Source organism: Rhineura floridana, chromosome 21 (genome assembly GCF_030035675.1).
Source record: "Rhineura floridana isolate rRhiFlo1 chromosome 21, rRhiFlo1.hap2, whole genome shotgun sequence".
NCBI lineage: Eukaryota > Metazoa > Chordata > Lepidosauria > Squamata > Rhineuridae > Rhineura > Rhineura floridana.
In genome coordinates, this window is record NC_084500.1 from 10,080,573 (window position 1) to 10,101,336 (window position 20,764).

Genomic DNA, 20,764 nt, shown 5'->3' on the forward strand with positions numbered 1-20,764 from the left:
AACTCTTAAAATGGTTAAAGACAGAAGGAAAGCAAAAGCAAAAGGTGATAGAAACATGGTCAGAACCCTAAATGCAACAATACAGCGACTAGTACATAGGGACAAAGAGAACTATTACAATAGTTATTGTATAGAAATAGAAGTGGACAACAAATGGGGAACAACAAGAGCCCTATTCCAAAAGATTAGAGAAATGAATGGGAAATTTAAACCACGACTAGGGATGTTGAATAATCAACAGGGGAACACACTGACTGACTGAGATGAAATAAAAGGAAGTTGGAAACAATACACTGAAGAACTCTATAAAAGAGATGCCAGGATGGCAGATTCATTCACGGAGGAACCATATGATGAAGAACCAGAAATTTTAGAATGTGAGGTAAAATCTGCTCTTAAAATACTTGGAAGAAACAAATCACCAGGAACAGATGGCATACCGATAGAGTTGCTAAAGCTACTGAGACTGAATCAGTCCAAATTTTGAAAAAAAATTGTCAAGAAATATGGAAAACTAAACAATGGCCCAATGGCCCAATGAACTGGAAGCGTTCAATATATATCCCAATACCAAAGAAAGGGGATCCCAGAGAATGCAGTGATTTTCTAACTATTGCCTTAATATCCCATGCAAGTAAAGTAATGCTCAAGATTCTACAACAAAGGCTCTTACCATATATGGAGTGAGAAATGCCAGACATCCAACCTGGATTTAGAAAGGGAAGAGGCACCAGAGATCATATCGCAAACATACGTTGGATAATGGAATGGACCAAGGAATTTCAGAAGAAAATCACTCTGTACTTTATAGATTACAGCAAAGCCTTTGACTCTGTAGATCATGAAAAACTATGGAATGCTTTAAAAGAAATTGGGGTGCCTCAGCATCTGATTGTTCTGATGCGCAACCTATACTCTGGACAAGAAGCTACTGTAAGGACAGAATATGGAGAAACCAATTGGTTCCCAATAGGAAAGGGTGTGAGACAGGGGTGAATTTTATCACCCTATTTGTTTAATCTGTACGCAGAACATATCATACGGAAAGTAGGATTGGACCAAGATGAAGGAGGTGTGACAACTGGAGGGAGAAATATCAATAATTTAAGACATGCAGATGATACCATACTACTAGCAGAAACCAGTAATGATTTGAAATGAATGCTGATGAAAGTTAAAGAGGAAAGTACAAAAGCAGGACTACAGCTGAACATCAAGAAGACTGAAGTAATGACAACAGAAGATTTATGTAACTTTAAAGTTGACAATGAGGACATGGAACTTCTCAAGGATTATCAATACCTCTGCACAGTCATTAACCAAAAGGGAGACAATAGTCAAGAAATCAGAAGAAGGCTAGGACTGGGAAGGGCAGCTATGGGAGAACTAGAAAAGGTCCTCAAATGCAAAGATGTATCACTGAACACCAAAGTCAGGATCATTCAGACCGTGGTATTCCTGATCTCTATGTATGGATGTGAAAGTTGGGCAGTGAAAAAAGAAGATAAGAGAAAAATCAACTCATTTGAAATGTGGTGTTGGAGGAGAGCTTTGCGGATACCATGGACTGCGAAAAAGACAAGTAATTGGGTGTTAGAACAAATTAAACCAGAACTGTCACTAGAAGCTAAAATAATGAAACTGAGGCTATACTTTGGACACATTATAATTCGCTAGAAAAGACAATATGCTGGGGAAAACAGCAGGGAGTAGAAAAAGAGGAAGGCCAAACAAGAGATGGATTGATTCCATAAAGGAAGCCACAGACTTGAACTTACAAGATCTGAACAGGGTGGTTCATGACAGATGCTCTCGGAGGTCATTGATTCACAGGGTAGCCATAAGTCATAATCGACTTGAAGGCATATAACAACTTGCCACTGCACAGGATTTAAAAGGCTAAGATAATTCATTTAAAGTAAGAGTGGGGGGACTTTTGGCCCTCCAGATGTCGGACTACAGCTCCCATATTCTCTGGCCATTCACTGTGATGGTTGTGGCCGATGGAAGTATATCTGTTAGCCATCCCTGCCTTGAAAAATATATCAATTTTTAGCTGCTAACAATGACATTCTTGCTCAACACATGTTCAGCAAAGTGAAATTTTAGGGTTGTAGCCACTACTAATCTTACTCAGAGTAGACCAATCAAAAATCATGGACATGATTAACTTAATGGTCTACTAATTTCAGTGGGTCAAATGTGAGTAAATCTTTATTAGGCACAAGCCTAAGTGTTTCATGAATATATATTTTAGCAGCATATTAGTCCTGTCAGAGTAGGGATGGGGTAGAAACTTGATTCAGTTCACATTTAAAGCCAGACTATCAAATCTGCACTTTCAGAAGAACCAAAACACACCCATCCCTTCACAATTCACAGAGTCCAGGCAACAGTCCAGGGCTTGCATGGCCTGTCCCGATTCAGATGTTACACAGAAAGAGAGCTGAGTATTATCAGTGTATTTCTGACACCTCTCCCCAGATCTCCTGATAACCGCTCCCAAGGGCTTCATATGGATGTTAAAACAGCATTGAGGACAAGATAGTATCCTGCAGCACCCCACAGCACAACTACCAGGGGGCCAAAAGACAATCACCTAATGCTAGCCTCTGAAAATGACCCTGGAGATAGGATCAGAACCACTGTAAAACATTGCCTCTAATACTCATCTCACCAAGTCAGCTCAGAAGGATACCATGATTAATGGTATCAAAAGCTGCTGAGAGATCAAGTAAGAAACAAAGGGTCGCACTACATACACCACTTGTGATGTTTCCATATGTCTGTTGGGCTCCATGTTCTAATTAACCATGCCTGGATCAGAAAATCCCCCTTGGGAAGTCTGCCACAGCCTGAGTCAGATAACCTCTCTGGTAGACTGTGGGAATGCTGTGGACATAATGTATCTCGACGTCAGCAGAGCTTTTGACAAAGTTCCCCATGATATTCTGATAAGAAAGATAGCTAAATGTGGGCTAGATCAGGTGGATCCACAGTTGGCTCCAGAATTGTACTCAAAGAGCGCTTAGTGGTTCCTTCTCAAACTGAGGAAGATAAAGAGCAGGGTACTGCAAGGCTCGGTCCTGGGCCCAGTGCTCTTCAACATTTTTATTAATTACTTGGATGAGGAGGTGCAGGGAATGCATATCATATTTGCAGATGATACAAAATTGGGAGGGATAGCTAATACCTTGGAGGGCAGAAACAAAATTCAGAGGGATTTTGATAGGCTGGAGTATTGGGCTGAGAACAACAGAATGAAATTTAACAAGCGTAAGTTCTACACCTAGGAAAAAGAAAACAAATTCATAGTTATAAGATGGGGGATACTTGGCTCAGCAATACTACATGGGAAAAGGATCTTGGGATTGTTGTTGATAACAAGCCAACAGTGTGATGTGGGTATAAAAAGGCAAATGCTATTTTAGGCTGTATTAACAGAAGTATTAACAGCTCAGAAGGATACCATAGTCAATGGTATCAAAAGTCGCCAAGAGATCAAGTAAGAACAATAGGGTCGCACTCCCCCTGTCCTTCTCCCAATAAAAGTCATCCATCAGGGCAACCAAGGCCGATTCAGTCCCATAACAAGGCCTGAACCCAGACTGGAATGGGTCAAGATGATCTGTTTCATCCAAGAGTACTTGCAATTGCTGTGCCACAACCCTCTCAACCACCTGCTTCCTGGGTTGGATGGAACAACTATTAGATGGATCCACAGTTGGCTCCAGAATCGTACTCAAAGAGTGCTTACCAATGGTTCCTTCTCAAACTAGACAGAAGAAACGAGTGGGGTACCACAGGGCTCGGTCCTGGGCCCAGTGCTCTTTAACATTTTTATTAATGACTTGGATGAGGAGGTACAAAGCATGCTTATCAAATTTGCAGATGATACAAAATTGGGGGGCACAGCTAATATCGTGGAAGACAGAAACAAAATTCAAAGGGACCTTGATAGGCTGGAGCATTGGGCAGAAAACAACAGAATGAAATTCAACAGGGATAAATGCAAAGTTCTACACTTAGGAAAAAGAAACCAAATGCACAGTTATAAGATGGGGGATACTTGGCTCAGCAATATGACATGTGAGAAGGATCTTGGAATTGTCATTGATCACAAGCTAAATATGAGCCAACAGTGTGATGTGGCTGTAAAAAAGGCAAATGCTATATTAGGCTGCATTAACAGAAGTATAGTTTCCAAATCACATGAAGTATTAGTTCCCCTCTATTCAGCACTGGTTAGGCTTCATCTTGAATACTGCATCCAGTTCTAGTCTCCGCACTTCAAGAAAGATGCAGACAAACTGGAACGGGTTCAGAGGAGGGCAACGAAGATGATCAGGGGACTGGAAATAAAGCCCTATGAGGAGAGACTGAAAGAACTGGGCATGTTTAGCCTGGAGAAGAGAAGACTGAAGGGAGATATGATAGCGCTCTTCAAGTACATGAAAGGTTGTCACATAGAGGAGAGTCGGGATCTCTTCTTGATCGTCCCAGAGTGCAAGACACGGAATAATGGGCTCAAGTTGCAGGAAGCCAGATTTCGACTGGACATCAGGAGAAACTTCCTAACTGTTAGAGCCAGTACCACCCCTAGGCAGGTGGGCTACAAGCGGAGGCCATGCCGCTCAACCACAGGCGAGTGCCTGGTCCGGAGGAGTCTCAGATGCCGCTGTTGTTCGTGCCCCCTGGAGCCAAGGATTGCGAAAAGGCGGTGGACGCCAGCTGGGATCCGTCGGCCCTGCAGCCTCTGTTTGTCCGCGTAGGGCTGCTGAGCCAATCCAAAGGCTCGGCCTACGTACTGTGCGCCGTGGCCGGGCCGCACAAAGCAGGCAGCGCCGGAGCAAGTATCGCCGGCGAGCCCCGCAGCCAGCTGGTGTGCGAGTTCCGCTGGGCACCCTTCTCTGGGCGTGGAGCCCGCATCCGGCCCAGCAAGCAGGAGCCCGAACTGGCCTTGGCGCTGCAAGAAATGCTAGAGCCAGCCATGCGCTTGGCACACTACCCCCCGGGCACAGCTGGAAGTAAGCGCACTCCTCCTGCAAGACGGTGGTTCGACGCTGGCCCTCGCTGATGCGGGCACTGAACTCTATGACCTCATGGTGGCCTGCGCTCTCTGCCAGATGCCGGGGCCCTCAGGGGAGAGTGGCTGCTGCAGCCCATGGAACCCAAGGAGAGCGCCGCCGCCGCCCGCCTGCCCTCTCTCAACCAGGTGGCCAGGCTACTGGGCAGCGGTGAGGGCAGACCCCCCCCCGACAGCTGGGCTCAAGCCGTGCACCTGGGCTTCAATGGCTGCCAGCACCTTTACCCGCTGCTGCGCCAAATATATTCGTAAATAAAATCTCTCTCTATATATAGATATATAATATATATCTATATATATCTATATCTATCTATCTATCTATCTATCTATCTAATAGAGAGAGAGAAAGAATGTGGGGGGCCCCCGTCTACGCTTTTGCCCCAGGCCCCGCACATACTAAGGGCGGGCCTGGTTAGAGCCATACGACAATGGAACCAATGACCTAGAGAGGTAGTGGGCTCTCCAACATTGGAGGCATTCAAGAGGCAGCTGGATAGCCATCTGTTGGGAATGCTTTGATTTGGATTCCTGCACTGAGCAGGGGGTTGGACTCGATGGCCTTGTAAGCCCCTTCCAACTCTACTATTCTATGATTCTATGAAATGAATGAAGTTAGTCACCTTCCCTAAAAGGGGGGTATTTGCGACTGGGAGGTAGTTGTCACAAACGAATGGGTCCAAGGTGGGCATTTTTAGGAGTGGTCAGATCACCGCCTCTTTCAGGGCAGCTGGAACACTCCCTCCAGCAACGATGCATTGACCACTCCCTGGATCCACTCGATCAGACCCTCTCAGCAAGCTTTAATAAGCCAAGAAGGGCAAGGGTCGAGAGGACACGCCACATCGTCACAAGCACCCTGTCAGGCCGCATCAACTGAAACTGATCCTAAGAAGTTGCAGCAGTCATTGCATTGGAAACCTCACTGGGTACTACAGTAAATGTGGATGGAGCATTAAGATTGCTACAGAGGCGAGCAACTTTACCCTCAAAGTACCTTGCAAACAATTCACAGTGGGCCTCCGAAGGGTCTAAAACTTCATTTCCTGGAGTTGATGTTAACAGACCCCTGACAATACAGAAAAACTCCATATTTATATATGTACATGGCCATCAACACACCATCAGCAAATGAATTAATTTAACACTCAGAAGAAGATGATGGATGGCAGGCACTTTTAAGACTATATAACCCTATACCCAGTTTTCTGAGAGAAAACCACACTGAAAATGCAACTTAATTTTGAGTGCGGATGTAGAGGACTGAAACACAGAAGCAATGCAGATTCCTTATAATACACAACTTCAGTTTTTCCAAGTTCTGCAAATTTTGGTGTCTCAAAACCGCCCTCTTGTGGACTTGGAAGGGATCTAACATGCTTTCAGCAAGACAGCAGACTACTGTTTTTGCTGCAACAGACTTACAGCAGCTACCTCCTGTGGCAGTCATTATTTTTGAACAACCATGCACTATAAGGCAGCCTTCCCCAACCTAGTGCCTTCCAGCTGTTTTGGACTACAATGCCCATCAACCATGCTGGCTGGGGCTCATCAGTGTTATGCTCCAAACCATCTGGAGGACACCAGAAGCAGCTGTAAAGCATTCTCTGTTTAAAGGTTATTCCATTTCAGTCTGTTCCTCACGTTGAAAAGAGGAAGCAGCCTGTAGTCCAGACCAGTTGTTATGGGAAATGCAACACTATATCTAATCTTATACAAAATTATTTCCCCAGTAAGGAAGTGATGGCACCCCAAAACACCACTCTGTAAGGTCCAACTGTTCTGGCCCTTACTGTAGCCACCCAAGGGTTCTTGGATGGAAGGCAGAATGTTATTATTAATAAGGTAGTTCTCCCTATGAAATCCCCACACCATTCTATATGGTGACCAGATATTATCATTATCTTTATTTATACCCTGCCCTTTATTGTGATGGCAAATAGCTCTGAGCAATTAAAGTTGACTTACTATACCCCGCCCTTTTTCCAAACTGGAACTCAAGGCGGCTTCCAGATAAAAATAAGTACATACCATTAAGAACCTATAAAAATATAAAACATATAAACATATAAAATCAGCATTAAAACAGGATTAAACTATTAAGATGTTAAAACCAATTAGATAGAGGCCACATTCACACTATATATGTATTCCACTATTATTCCACTCGAAACAATCATGGGTTCCCCCAAAGAATCCTGGGAAGAACAGTTTGTGAAGGGTGTTGGCCCCCGAATTGTGGAATAGTCTCCCTGAGGAGGTACGCCTGGCGCCTACATTGTTATCCTTTCGGCGCCAGGCCAAAACCTTCCTATTCTCCCAGGCATTTTAATTCATTTGTATGTATTTTAATGTTTTAATTACCTTAATATTAGGTAGTGCTATTATGTATTTTGTATTTTATATCTTCCGATTTTTGTTGATTATTGTTATTATTGTATGTTGTACACCGCCCAGGGAGCCATTGGCTAAGGGCGGTTTATAAATGAAATTAAATAAATAAATAAAATAAATAAATTGTTAGGAGATCCCTATTCTCCTCAGACAGCTGCAGTTCTCCAAGTAATTTAACTATCAATCCCTCTCCCTCAGCAACTCTGGGACTTGTGGCTTTGTGAGGCGAATAGAGGATCTCCTAACAATGCTCAGCATCCTTCACAAACTACCCTTCCCTGAAGGATGTGGACAAGGTGCTTGGACAGGTACGTGCAACCACTTCGGTACTAGATCCTTGCCCCTCTTGGCTAATAAAAACTAGCAAGGAGGGAACAGTTGGCTGGGCCAAGGAAGTGATAAATGCCTCCTTGCGAGAGGGAGTGGTCCCCGGCTGTCTGAAAGAGGCAGCTGTGAGACCACTTCTGAAAAAACCTTCCTTGGACCCAGAAGATTTCAGCAGCTACAGACCAGTAGCGAACGTTCCATTCCTGGGCAAGATCTTGGAATGAGTGGTTGCCGACCAGCTCCAGACGCTATTGGATGAAACCGATTATCTAGATCCATTTCAATCGGGTTTCAGGCCTGGTTTTGGCACTGAAACGGCCTTGGTCGCCCCGTTTGATGACCTATGTCGGGAGAGAGACAGAGGGAGTGTAACTCTGTTGATTCTCCTTGATCTCTCAGCGGCTTTTGATACCATCGACCATGGTATCCTTCTGGAGAGGCTTGCGGAGTTGGGAGTTGGAGGCACTGCTTGGCAGTGGTTCCGCTCCTACTTGGCGGGCCGTCTCCAGAAGATAGTGCTTGGGGAACATTGCTCGACACCGTGGGTTCTCCAATGTGGGGTCCCGCAGGGTTTGGTTTTGTCTCCCATGCTCTTTAACATCTATATGAAGCCGTTGGGTGCGGTCATCAGGAGTTTTGGAGTGCGTTGTCATCAGTACGCTGATGACACGCAGCTCTACTTCTCCTTTTCATCCTCTTCAGGTGAGGCGGTCAATGTGCTGAACCGTTGCCTGGCCGCAACAATGGACTGGATGAGAACTAACAAGCTGAAACTCAATCCTGATAAGACTGAGATGCTGTTGATGGAGGGTTTCTCCGATCAGATGGTGGTTATATACCCTGTCCTGGATGGGGTTACACTCCCCCTAAAGGAACAGGTTCGTAGTCTGGGAGTCGTTTTAGACTCTTCCCTCTCACTTGAGGCTCATGTAGCCTCGGTGGCACGGAATGCGTTCTACCAACTTCGGTTGGTAGCCCAGCTACGTCCCTATCTGAGTAAGGAGGACCTTACATCAGTAGTACATGCTCTGGTAACCTCGCGTTTGGACTACTGCAACGCGCTTTACGTAGGGCTACCTTTGAAGATGGTTCGGAAGCTACAGCTAGTGCAAAATGCGGCGGCCAGGCTGCTAACAAGAACTAAGCAGTCTGAGCATATAACACCTGTGCTTGCTCGCCTGCACTGGCTGCCAATACGCTTCCGGGCCAGATTCAAAGTGTTGGTGTTAACCTATAAAGCCTTATATGGCGCGGGACCACAATATCTGTCGGAACACCTCTCCCGATACGAACCGGCTCGTACACTACGGTCTACTACGAAGGCCCTCCTCCGGGTCCTGACGCATAGGGAGGCCCGGAGGGTGGTGACGAGATCTAGGGCCTTCTCAGTGGCGGCCCCCAAATTGTGGAACAGTCTCCTCGAGGAGGTGCGCTTGGCGCCGACACTATCATCTTTTCGGCGCCAAGTTAAAACCTTTCTCTTCTCTGAGGCATTTTAATTTTAGTCTAATGTTTGTAATTTGATTTTAGACTGTGTTGTTTTTATATGCTTGTTGTAACAGATTCTGTAATTTTATTGTATTTTATGTTAACCGCCCAGAGAGCTATCGCTAGTCGGGCAGTATATAAATTTAATAAATAATAATAATAATAAATGCAGCCCTGGGCTCCTGCTGGGAGGAAGGGCGGGATAGAAATCAAATAATAAATAAATAAATAAAATTCTTTGGGGGAGGCCATGACTGTTTCAAGTGGAATAATAGTGGAATAAATGTACAGCATGAATGCAGCCAGAGAAGGAGTAGGGAACCTTTTCTAGCCGGTGGGCCAGATCCTTATCTTGCCACCCCTGGATGGCCAAATTTGACAGATGGGTGGGGATGCAACTCCCAGAAGGTTGGGTTACATCAGCCTTGCCAGGTAGCCCAGCACTGTTATAATAATATTGCTGGGGATGGGGGCTGACAGTAGCATATGACAATACAGCAGTGTAGTCCAGTGCTGTTACTCCATTTCTTGGTGTGTTGGTGGTGGTTGTTACCAGAGAAGTGCAGTTGGAGGAGTTTGTAGCATCAACAATGAGGGGAGGGGGGATCAATTGCTTTCCCACCCATGGGGAAAAAATAAGAGGATTCTTGGGGTATGATATCACTGCTCATATAAACACTTGAATGTGTGTATACATATCAAAGGCTCAAATCCTTCTTGCAAAAGGAAAGAAAACAGCAACAGGTACCTATTAACGTGCCAATCTTTATCACAAATTACAAGAATAAATAACCACAAAAATCCTCTTAGAATACACTCCTTCCTTTTCACAATTTAATTGTGAATTTATCCAAACGTGGGCCTCTGAAACTTGGTTGTTATAAATCTATAATCTCTTTTGATCCCCACCCACTAGGGATGGAGGAGAAAGTCTATTTAGTTCACTTTATTTATTTATTTGATTTATATCCCGCTCTTCCTCCCAGCAGGAGCCCAGGCCAGCACTTTTAAAGCTGAATCTATCAGATTTGCGCTTTCCAAAATAATATGAGAACCAAAACAGAGCCATCCTTTGAAATGTGCACTTCTCCAAATGTTGCAATGTCTCCAACCAAACAATATTTGCAAATATATATATATATATATATATATTAGGAGAAACTGCATGAAAATGAATATATTTTGGGTAAGTAACATACAAAGAGGCATTATATTAGGGGAAATTGCTTGCAAAAATGTGTACGTTAGTCAAGAATGCATACAAAAATATGTTAATTAGGAGAAATTTGGACAAAAATCCTGAAGAATTTTCCAGAGGGTTTTTCAAATAAAAAAATTGCAAATTGCTACAGAAATGTGGAAAAATGAATTTAATGATGGAAAAATGAGAAACTTGAGATAACTGAAAATGACAGATCCCCCCCATCCCTGAGGGGGTGAAAACAATTCCCCACTTCTGTTTCTCAAGGCAGCATGGTTGACCCATCCAAACAGGCCTCCTGTAGCTGAACATGCTGGATGAGGCTTTACTCTCCTTTTCTTGGTCTATAGAATGAACTCAGCTACTTTCGAAATTGCTCATGAGCAACCAAGAAGCAGGCAGGGCGCTTACTGCGGAGCTGCTTCAGTGTGTCGAATGGCCTTCGACACCAGCCGGGTGGGGTTTGTGGTCTCTGCGGCTGAAATCCACCCTGTGCCAGAAGAAGAAGGAGGTCAAAAGTGTGAAATGCTGGTTTGCTGTTCCCTTTTGATGGTTTCAGTTCCTGTGTTTGTTTTTTTTTTACCCGTCAAGTGCTTCCATCTCTTAATTCACACCCAGTGCTACTTTGACTCAGCTTTCTTCAATTGCTCTCTCGCATGTCACACATAGAGCTCACAAGGTTATTTGTCTCCAGTGTTGGCCAGCTGAACTGCAGCTCGCAGTTTGGGAAGGGATTCTTATCCAAAACTGCAGCCCTCCAGACGTTCCTGGACTCCAACTCCCATTAGCCCCAGTCAGCAAGGTCAATGATCGGGGTGGTGGGAGTTGTAGTCCAACAGCATTGGGAGAGCCACAGGAACTTCAGCCTTGCCACAGACCCACAGTCAGAAATATTGCAGCATGGGTACTGCTTGGATCAGTGTCAGCAGCAGGCACTCCACCCCCGTGGAACCTCTCCAGAGATGTTCTTGCAAAGAGTGGGGAAAAGTGGATACAAATGAAGTTAGCTTTATCACATTTGCACCCATTCATCATTCATTGGGAGGTGGGGGGGGTACCTTTCCAGGAAGCAGTGCAGATCTTCTTGGCAGCGAGGGCCTGGGCAGCTGCAATTTTAATTTCCCCAGAATTCTTGTGCATTCGTGCAGGTGGAAATGACAGCAACCACAAAACCTTGGTGGGCACTGTTTTTTCCTCCCCAGATAAGCCCAGAATGATACAATGTTCAAGGCATTCTGGCAAAAACAGAACAGCAGACAGGTGGATGTGGCCTCCAAAATTAGCTTTGCTTACACTAGGGAGGGCGAATCTGATAATTTCAGTTTCTGATTTTTTCCATCTTCAGTTCTCCATATTTCCCTATCAGTTTGCAGGGTGTTTTTTTCCTAAGTCCTCTTGAAAATTCATCAGCATTTTAGTGTGGATTTCTTCTAACACACACATGTTTGTATACCTATTCATACATTTTTGCAAAACAATGCTCCTTACCATAATGCGTTTTGTATGTTACTTTCACTAATATATGCATTTCTATGCCCGCTTTGCCCCAATACATGCATCTTTGTACACATCAATTGGCTGGAGACCTGCATAACAAAATTCAGAGAAGGGCCAATTTTGACGGCTAGATATGTTTCGGTTTGCGTACTGTTTTGGGAAGTGTTAATTTGGTAGGTTCAGCCTTTAAACGTAAAGTGAATCAAATTTCTCTCCCATTCCTAGCTGACACCACTCATGTAAAATGTAAGATTTAATACCAAACACAATATGAATGTAAGTAAGAAATAGAAATGGAATCTTCATGAATGAAGCAAATGTCGATGTGGATGGAGATTAGACAAATTCATGGAAGTTATGGCTATCAGTTCTGCTAGTCATGGTGGCTATATACTACCTCTGGATCAGAGCTATGAATGCCAGTTGCTTGGTATCATGAGAAGAAACGGCTATTGCCTTCATGACCTGCTAGGGACCAACCAAATCTTTATATCCCTGCTTATTCACTGAGACAATCTGCAGGCATGCTTTTGGTCATCCCCCAAGTTGGTGAGGCTGATTGAGCACTGAGACAAAACCAAGCCTTAGTGTCATCACCCTGGTCCTGTGGAGTGCTTTTCCAGTAAAGATTCAGCAGGCAGCTTCTATTTTATCCTTTAAACCCAGCAGTGTAGTGGCAAATTCATAAGTACAGGGTCCCCTCATGACAGTCACAACCACGCCTCTACCATCCATTTGTTTTGTTTTGCTGCTGGATCGAGAATGAAATTCTTGTTAATGCTTTCTTTCACAACAGACATCCCTAGGAGCCAATCAGCATGAAAAAAGAGAGGGTTCATAGAATCATAGAATAGTAGAGTTGGAAGGGGCCTATAAGGCCATCAAGTCCAACCCCCTGCACAATGCAGGAATCCAAATCAAAGCATTCCCGACAGATGGCTGTCCAGCTGCCTCTTGAATGCCTCCAGTGTGCAGCAGCTGTGAAAAAGGCAAATTCCATGCTAGCGATAACTAGGAAAGGTACTGAAAATAAAACAGCCGATATCATAATGCCGTTGTATAAATCTATGGTGCGGCCGCATTTGGAATACTGTGTACAGTTCTGGTCGCCTCATCTCAAAAAGGATATTATAGAGTTGGAAAAGGTTCAGAAGAGGGCAACCAGAATGATCAAGGGATGGAGTGACTCCCTTACGAGGAAAGGTTGCAGCATTTGGGGCTTTTTAGTTTAGAGAAAAGGCGGGTCAGAGGAGACATGATAGAAGTGTATAAAATTATGCATGGCATTGAGAAAGTGGATAGAGAAAAGTTCTTCTTCCTCTCTCATAATACTAGAACTCGTAGACATTCAAAGAAGCTGAATGTTGGAAGATTCAGGACAGACAAAAGGAAGTACTTCTTTACTCAGCGCATAGTTAAACTATGGAATTTGCTCCCACAAGATGCAGTAATGGCCACCAGCTTGGACGGCTTTAAAAGAAGATTAGACAAATTCATGGAGGACAGGGCTATCAATGGCTACTAGCCATGATGGCTGTGCTCTGCCACCCTAGTCAGAGGCAGCATGCTTCTGAAAACCAGTTGCCAGTAGCCTCAGGAGGGGAGAGTGTTCTTGCACTCGGGTCCTACTTGCGGGCTTCCCCCAGGCACCTGGTTGGCCACTGTGAGAACAGGATGCTGGACTAGATGGGCCACTGGCCTGATCCAGCAGGCTCTTCTTATGTTCTTATGTTCCAGTGTCGGAGAGCCCGCTACCTCTCTAGGTCATTGGTTCCATTGTCGTATGGCTCTAACAGTTAAGAATTTTTTCCTGATGTCCAGTCGAAATCTGGCTTCCTGCAACTTGAGTCCATTATTCCATGTCCTGCACTCTGGGATGATCGAGAAGAGATCCCGGTCCTCCTCTATGTGACAACCTTCCATGTACTTGAAGAGTGCTATCATATCTCCCCTCAGTCTTCTCTTCTCCAGGCTAAACATGCACAGTTCTTTCAGTCTCTCCTCATAGGGCTTTGTTTCCAGTCCCCTGATCATTCTTGTTGCCCTCCTCTGAACCTTTTCCAGTTTGTCTGCATCCTTCTTGAAGTGAGGGGACCAGAACTGGACGCAGTATTCAAGATGAGGCCTAACCAGTGCTGAATAGAGGGGAACTAATACTTCATGCGATTTGGAAACTATACTTCTGTTAATGCAGCCTAATATAGCATTTGCCTTTCTTACAGCCACATCACACTGTTGGCTCATATTCAGCTTCTGATCAACAACAATTCCAAGATCCTTCTCACATGTCATATTCCTGAGCCAAGTATCCCCCATCTTATAACTGTGCATTTGGTTTCTTTTTCCTAAGTGTAGAACTTTGCATTTATCCCTGTTGAATTTTATTCTGTTGTTTTCAGCCCAATGCTCCAGCCTATCAAGGTCCCTTTGAATTTTGTTTCTGTCTTCCACGGTATTAGCTGTGCCCCCCAATTTTGATAAGCATGCTTTGTACCTCCTCATCCAAGTCATTAATAAAAATGTTGAAGAGCACTGGGCCCAGGACCAAGCCCTGTGGTACCCCACTCGTTACCTCCCTCCAGTTTGAGAAGGAACCATTGATAATCACTCTTTGAGTACCATTCTGGAGCCAACTGTGGATCCACCTGATAGTTGTTCCATCCAGCCCACATTTAGCTAGCTTGCTAATCAGAATATTATGGGGAACTTTGTCAAAAGCTTGGCTGAAGTCAAGATATATTATGTCCACAGCATTCCCATAGTCTTCAAGGGAGGTTACCCTATCAAAAAATGAGAAGAGATGAGTTTGGCAGGATTTGTTCTTCAAAATCCATGTTCGCTCCTAGTAATCGCTGCATTGTTTTCAAGGTGCTTACAGACTGACTGCTTTATAATCTGCTCCAGAGTTTTTCCAGGGATTGATGTTAGGCTAACTAGTCTGTAGTTCCCCGGTTCCTCCTTCTTGCCTTTTTTGAAGATAGGGACAACATTATCTCTCCTCCAGTCATCCGGCACTTCACCAGTCCTCCATGGTTTCATAAAGATAATAGACAGTGGTTCTGAGAGTTCTTCTGCCAGGTCCTTCAATACTCTAGGATGCAGTTTATCGGGCCTTGCTGATTTGAACTCATTCAAAGTGCTTAGGTATTCCTTGACTGTTTGTCTATCAATCTCAAATTCCAATCCTGCCCCTTCTACTTCATGTTTCCCAGGAGGGTCATAGATCCTTTTTTGGGAGAAGGCTGAGCAAAAGTAGGAATTGAGCACTTCTGCCTTTTCTTTGTCATCTGTTATCATTTTGCCATCCTCTGAGTGGCTCAACCACTATTTTCTCTGCCTTTTACTATGGATGTACCTGAAGAAAGCTTTTTTGTTGCTTTTAGCGTCCCTCACTAACCTCAGCTCATTCTCAGCTTTAGCCTTCCTGATGCCATCCCTACAATTATGTGATACCTGCCTGTACTCTTCCTTTGTGGCCTGGCCTTCTTTCCACTTCCTGTATGTGTCCTTTTTTTGTTTTCAGGTCATCTCTAAGCTTTTTGTGAAGCCACATTGGCTTCTTCTGCTGTTTTCTCCCTTTTTTCCTTGTTGGAATTGCTTGCCATTGTGCTTTTAGAATTTCCTTTTTTAGAAACTCCCACCCATCTTGGACTCTTTTTGTCATTAGAGTGGCTTGCCATGGAACCGTACTTACAATTGTTGTGAGTTTATTAAAATCAGCTTTCCTGAAATCCAGGGTGCGCGTATGGCTACTCTCAGCTTTTGCTTCTTTTTGCTTCTGGTTAGCTACTGAGAAGAGTCTTCTCAGTGGTTCACTCACCTCCTTTCACTCTGATTGGTTCCAAGCAGCAGGAAAGGACAAGGAAGCATGCTAGAAGGTTCTTCTCATTGGCTAATATGCTCCCCTTTCATGCTGATTTGCTTGTAGGATGCTGGAGACATAGGGACCCTCTTGGGACCCTGCTCCCAAAAAAGGAAAGGGTCTAAGACCCTTCCAAGTCCCTGGATGACTACATCCCTATTTAAACCTTGTCTGAAAACTATGTCCATGTCACCAGGTTTATGCATACAAACAAGAAAAACATTTTCTATAATAGCTGGTGATCTGTGATTTGAATTTCTCTCTCTCTCTCTTTCTCTCTCTTTCTCTCTCTCTCTCTCTCTCTCTCTGTGTGTGTGTGTGTGTGTGTGTAAACACGAACATACAAAATTGATCCTTTTTTTATTTTGACTTTGATGTTTTCATTTTTGACTGATTTTTTAATGAAATTGCAATATACAAATATTTTATAAATACATAAATTGAGGCATCTTTGTATTGGAGGGAGATGAATTAGCTACTGTGTATTGGAGGGAGATGAATTAGACATGGCAGTAGGTTTTGAGGACAGTAATGTATTGGCAAATTCATAAGTGCATGGTCCCTTCATGATAGTCACAGCCATACCTCCCCACTTTTTTTGCTGTGGGGTGAGAATGAGATCTTTGTGAATTCCTTCACCCACAACAACAGATGCCCCTAGGAGCCAATAAGCATGAAAAAGGAGTGTTAGCTACTGAAGAGAGTCTTGTCAGTGGCTGACTCACTACCTTTCACTCTGATTGGCTCCAATCTGCAGGAAAGGACAAGGAAGCACATTAGAAGACTTTTCTCAGTGGCTAACACACTCCCCTTTCATGCTAATCAGCTCATAGGATGCTGGAGACATAGGGACCCTGCTGGGACCCTGCTCCCAAAAAAGTTAGGGATCTAAGACACACACACCCAAGACCCCAGACGACTACATCACTGTTTGAGAATTTAACCTCTAAAGTGAAGTGACATCAGAAGGCTTGTTAGTTACAGCACTGCTTTTTCCAGCCTTTGGACCCAAATCTCTGCTCTTGTGCAAGACGTGCATTCACCTGTGTCTACCTGCAGGGCAGCAGATTGCAGCTAGAATATTAGGAGAAGCTTCCTAATAGAAGCTGCCTTAAACTGAGTCAGACCATTGAGTCCATCTGGCTCAGTGTTTACACTGATTGGCAGTGGCTCTCCATGGTTTCAGGCAGGGGACATTCCCAGGCCTACCTGGAGATGCTGGGAATTGAACCTGGGACCTTCTGCGTGCAAAGCAGATGCTCTGCCACTGAGCTATGGTCCTAATTAAGAGCCATTTGCAGAACAGGCAGTTTCAGGAAGTGATGGCCCCTCCTTTGCTGGAGGTATTTAAGCAGGGGCTGGATAATCACCTATCAGGGATGCTGCATTGGGCCGTGGGTGGACTAGATGTCTTCCAAGGTCCCTTCTAATTTTATGATTCTGTTACTCAGCAATATAGTTCAGTGGTAAAATATCTGTTTGGCCTGCAGGTGGGGCTGGGAATATCCCCTACCCAAAATCCTAGAGAGCCACTGGCAATCAGTGTGGACAGTACTAAGCTAGATGGGCCAATGGCCTGACTCAGTATAACACAGCTTCCTAAGTTCCTACTGTTTGCTTCTCTGAGCAGTCTGCTCAAGAGTTACAGATTTAGCTGCCCTTGATTTTAATATATATATATATATATATATATATTATTTTTATTATATTACAAATATTGACATCAATATCTAATACAATAGTGTCTCCTATAAATATTTTACAACTATGGGCCAAACCCCTGTTCATTTTGCTCATCAACCCCACCTACCCCAACCAATCCCCCCTCACCCCTACCTTTGCAGGTTGCCAAAGTCACCCAGACCCTCCCTTTACACCTGCCTGCTCTCAGAAGTCTGTTGTCAGGCAGTAGTTCACAGCACCACCTGTCAGCAGCCAAGTGAACTGCTGTTTGATGACATTCTTATGCAAGTGTAGAATAAGAAAAACATCGTGGCCAAAAAATACAAAAAAATATTTAAAGCTATTGGGCAGTATCCAATGCATTCATTCTGTTACTGCAAAGATCTACACTTGTGCAACAGAACTCCCCCCACCACTCTCCTTACTCTGCATGTGCCCCGCACTCTCCCCAAATCTGCTCCATGGCTGTTTACGTATAGTGCAGATGGTGCCATAATCTAACCTCTGTGTAAGCATTGTGCAAGCAAATCAGGATGAATGCTCCATAAAGACCAGATATAATCTAACCTCCGCATAAGCTTTCTGCAAGCAAATTGAGCTAAATGCTCAAAAACAGGTCATCTGGAAGGGCCCTATGGCGCACAACACTCTACCCACTAGACAGCACTACCTCTCTGAGCTTTCTGTATCATCAGGTCTGTTTATCACCAGCCTCCTTCACACAAGGAATGGTGCCTAAATATTCAGCAATCCTTTGTCTTAATGCCTTAGAGATTCCAACACACACAAGAAAAAATGAAAAGAAATGAACTTACCAGAGCCCCTTCTGCAATTTTTGAAACTCGAAATGGGAGAAGAGGTTAGCTCCCTCTCAGAAGACTCCTAGCAGGAAGCAGAGGCTAGGATATCAGTACCTTGTAGAACAGCACTCTTTTGCTAACTACAACTGCATATATATCCTTTGGGGGGGGGAAATCAGGCCCGCCAAACTGCAAACTATTCAGGCAGGACTATCTCTCTGCTTCTTTCCTCTATAACGTTCTGCAATATGCGCTCATTTTCTCTTAGTTTTCAAAACTCTCCACAGATACATTCATGGTTACCATAGGAACTAATGAAAACCAAATTAAAGCATAAAGAGAGGGGGGTGGAGAGAGAAGAGGCAGAAAAATAAAAATAATACGGCGTCCCAGCTCTGCTGCCACCTGTGCAGAAGAGTGAATCAACTTAAAAAGCAAAAAACTGGCAATTTGCTTAGGTGAGGGAGGGGGGAAGGAAGAGACAAAGAAAAGAAAAGCAAGAAGATTTTAGGCTATACAGTTCTATTTCAAGTGGGATGCTGGGCGGGCGGAGGGGAAGGAAGAAGAAACACTTCTCACCTTCCCAGTTGTCTGTGGAGCCTACCCCCCTTCCATTCCACCCCCGCCCGTGCAGTTTACTATAAGGCCCTTTCAAATCAGGGCCAAAGCACCTTTCTTCAGCCCAAGGGCCACATTCGCTTCTGGGCAACCTTCCAAGGGCCACATGCCAGTGATGGGCAGAGTTCAAGAATACATTTTAGCCAGCTAAAAACACTCAGGGTGGGAAGGAGGGCCAATGAGGGGTGCAGCCTGGAGAGAGGAGGCGTGTCCTGGGGAGAGTTCCAAATGAGATTCCCTACCACTGCTTTAAATTGGTCAACCAAGTAAAGTCACCTCCAAAACACTATTCAGATTATTCCCTGTGAAATATTGAGTCTCTCAATATTATGGCCAATGCTTTTCTATTGCATTTGGGGGCTATTTTTTTCATTACAAACCACTTCAATGTTAAAATGGATAAAAATATTAAGACAAACTAAAACTCTAATTCTCTTCTACATCAAATCCAGACGAGGCTGTGGAATGCTGAACAGGTGTCTGGAATCAATAATGCATAATAATGTGCAAAATCACATTGGCCAAGACCATTACTTATTTTACAAGCTTTAACTTGTTTATTCATTGTTTATTGATTTAGCAAAATTTGTATACCACTTAGTTGCAAATAAAACCTCCAAGCAGTTTTAAAAAGTTAATGACTAACTTAATGTTTGGCATTGCAATTGATATATTTTAAGTGTTTGAACAGTCTTTGCAAACCACTTCGTGAGGGCAGTATCGGTTGAAAGGTCGGTTAGAAATTCTTCAATATCAATAAACTATGAAACTGGCCTTGGAAATAACAGTCACTGAAGCATCAACATCTACCAGCTGTCTCTTGCAAAACCACCTATTGTCTAAAAGGGAAATGCAACATAGTTTGGCCTAGGGAGATATTTAAAGGAGGTTACTCATATCGTTTGATGCCACCCTTAAGAGCGAAACACAACCTATTTAGTCAGGAACCACACAAAAAATGCAACGAATTTTACTCAATATTTTATACATAAGACATTAAAGAAATATAAGGCAGAAAACCTTTGCAACACGATAATAAGATATATTGTTTGCTGCTAAGCCCCCATCTGCACAATACCTCTTCTCCAAGGCATTTTAGCATGTGTTTTTAAATTGTGTTTTTAAATTGTTTTTTGTGTTTTAAAATTTGTATATTTGTTTTTAATGTTTTTAATTGCTGTAAACCGCCCAGAGAGCTTTGGCTATGGGGTGGTACATAAATGTAATAAATAAATAAATAATACATTTAAAGCAGTATCATGCCACTTTGAACAGTCACGACTTTCCCCAAAGAATTCTGGGAACTAGTTTGTTCTTGTTGTTGTGTAAATTTGTATATTTGTTAAGCAGAGAATAACAGCAGTCTGAAATACGTGTGTGCCAGTGTGTGCGTTTACCTAAGAAAGCAGGCTTTTACCCTGCATTGAGATCACTGAGACTTAAGACTTAGTAAAATAAGAAAAGCTACTTTATTTATAGAAATACATAGTAGATAGAAAGGCATACCTAGTTCTAACTAACTAAGTTGGAGGCGCAGCACCCAGGCTTGGGAGTTGCCCTCATGGCTAGGAGAGAGAGAGCAGAGACAAAGGTTTCTCCTCTCTCTTGGACAGTCGAAGAAGAGAAGAAAGGGCGGAAGGAGGAGGGGCAGATAAGCTTCCTTAAGACATATCAGTCTAACAATGGAAGGAAGTCAGTCAGAGCATCACAGGTAAAGGTAATCAAGCCTAGCTATCTGGAGGACCATAACTCTATCTCCTTTCTGGAACATAAACAAAAGAACAAAACAGGAGTTGCTCTTGCCCCACTTC

General features: G+C 43.7%; 1 protein-coding gene and 1 pseudogene across 1 annotated transcript in view; one reads left to right on the forward strand and one right to left on the reverse strand.

Moving 5' to 3' along the window:
- Positions 1–20,764, reverse strand: part of RAP1GAP2 (RAP1 GTPase activating protein 2) — a 335,084-nt gene that overhangs the window by 292,126 nt on the left and 22,194 nt on the right. The window lies entirely within an intron of this gene.
- On the forward strand, positions 4,628–5,338 carry LOC133374473 (exosome complex component MTR3-like; annotated as a pseudogene).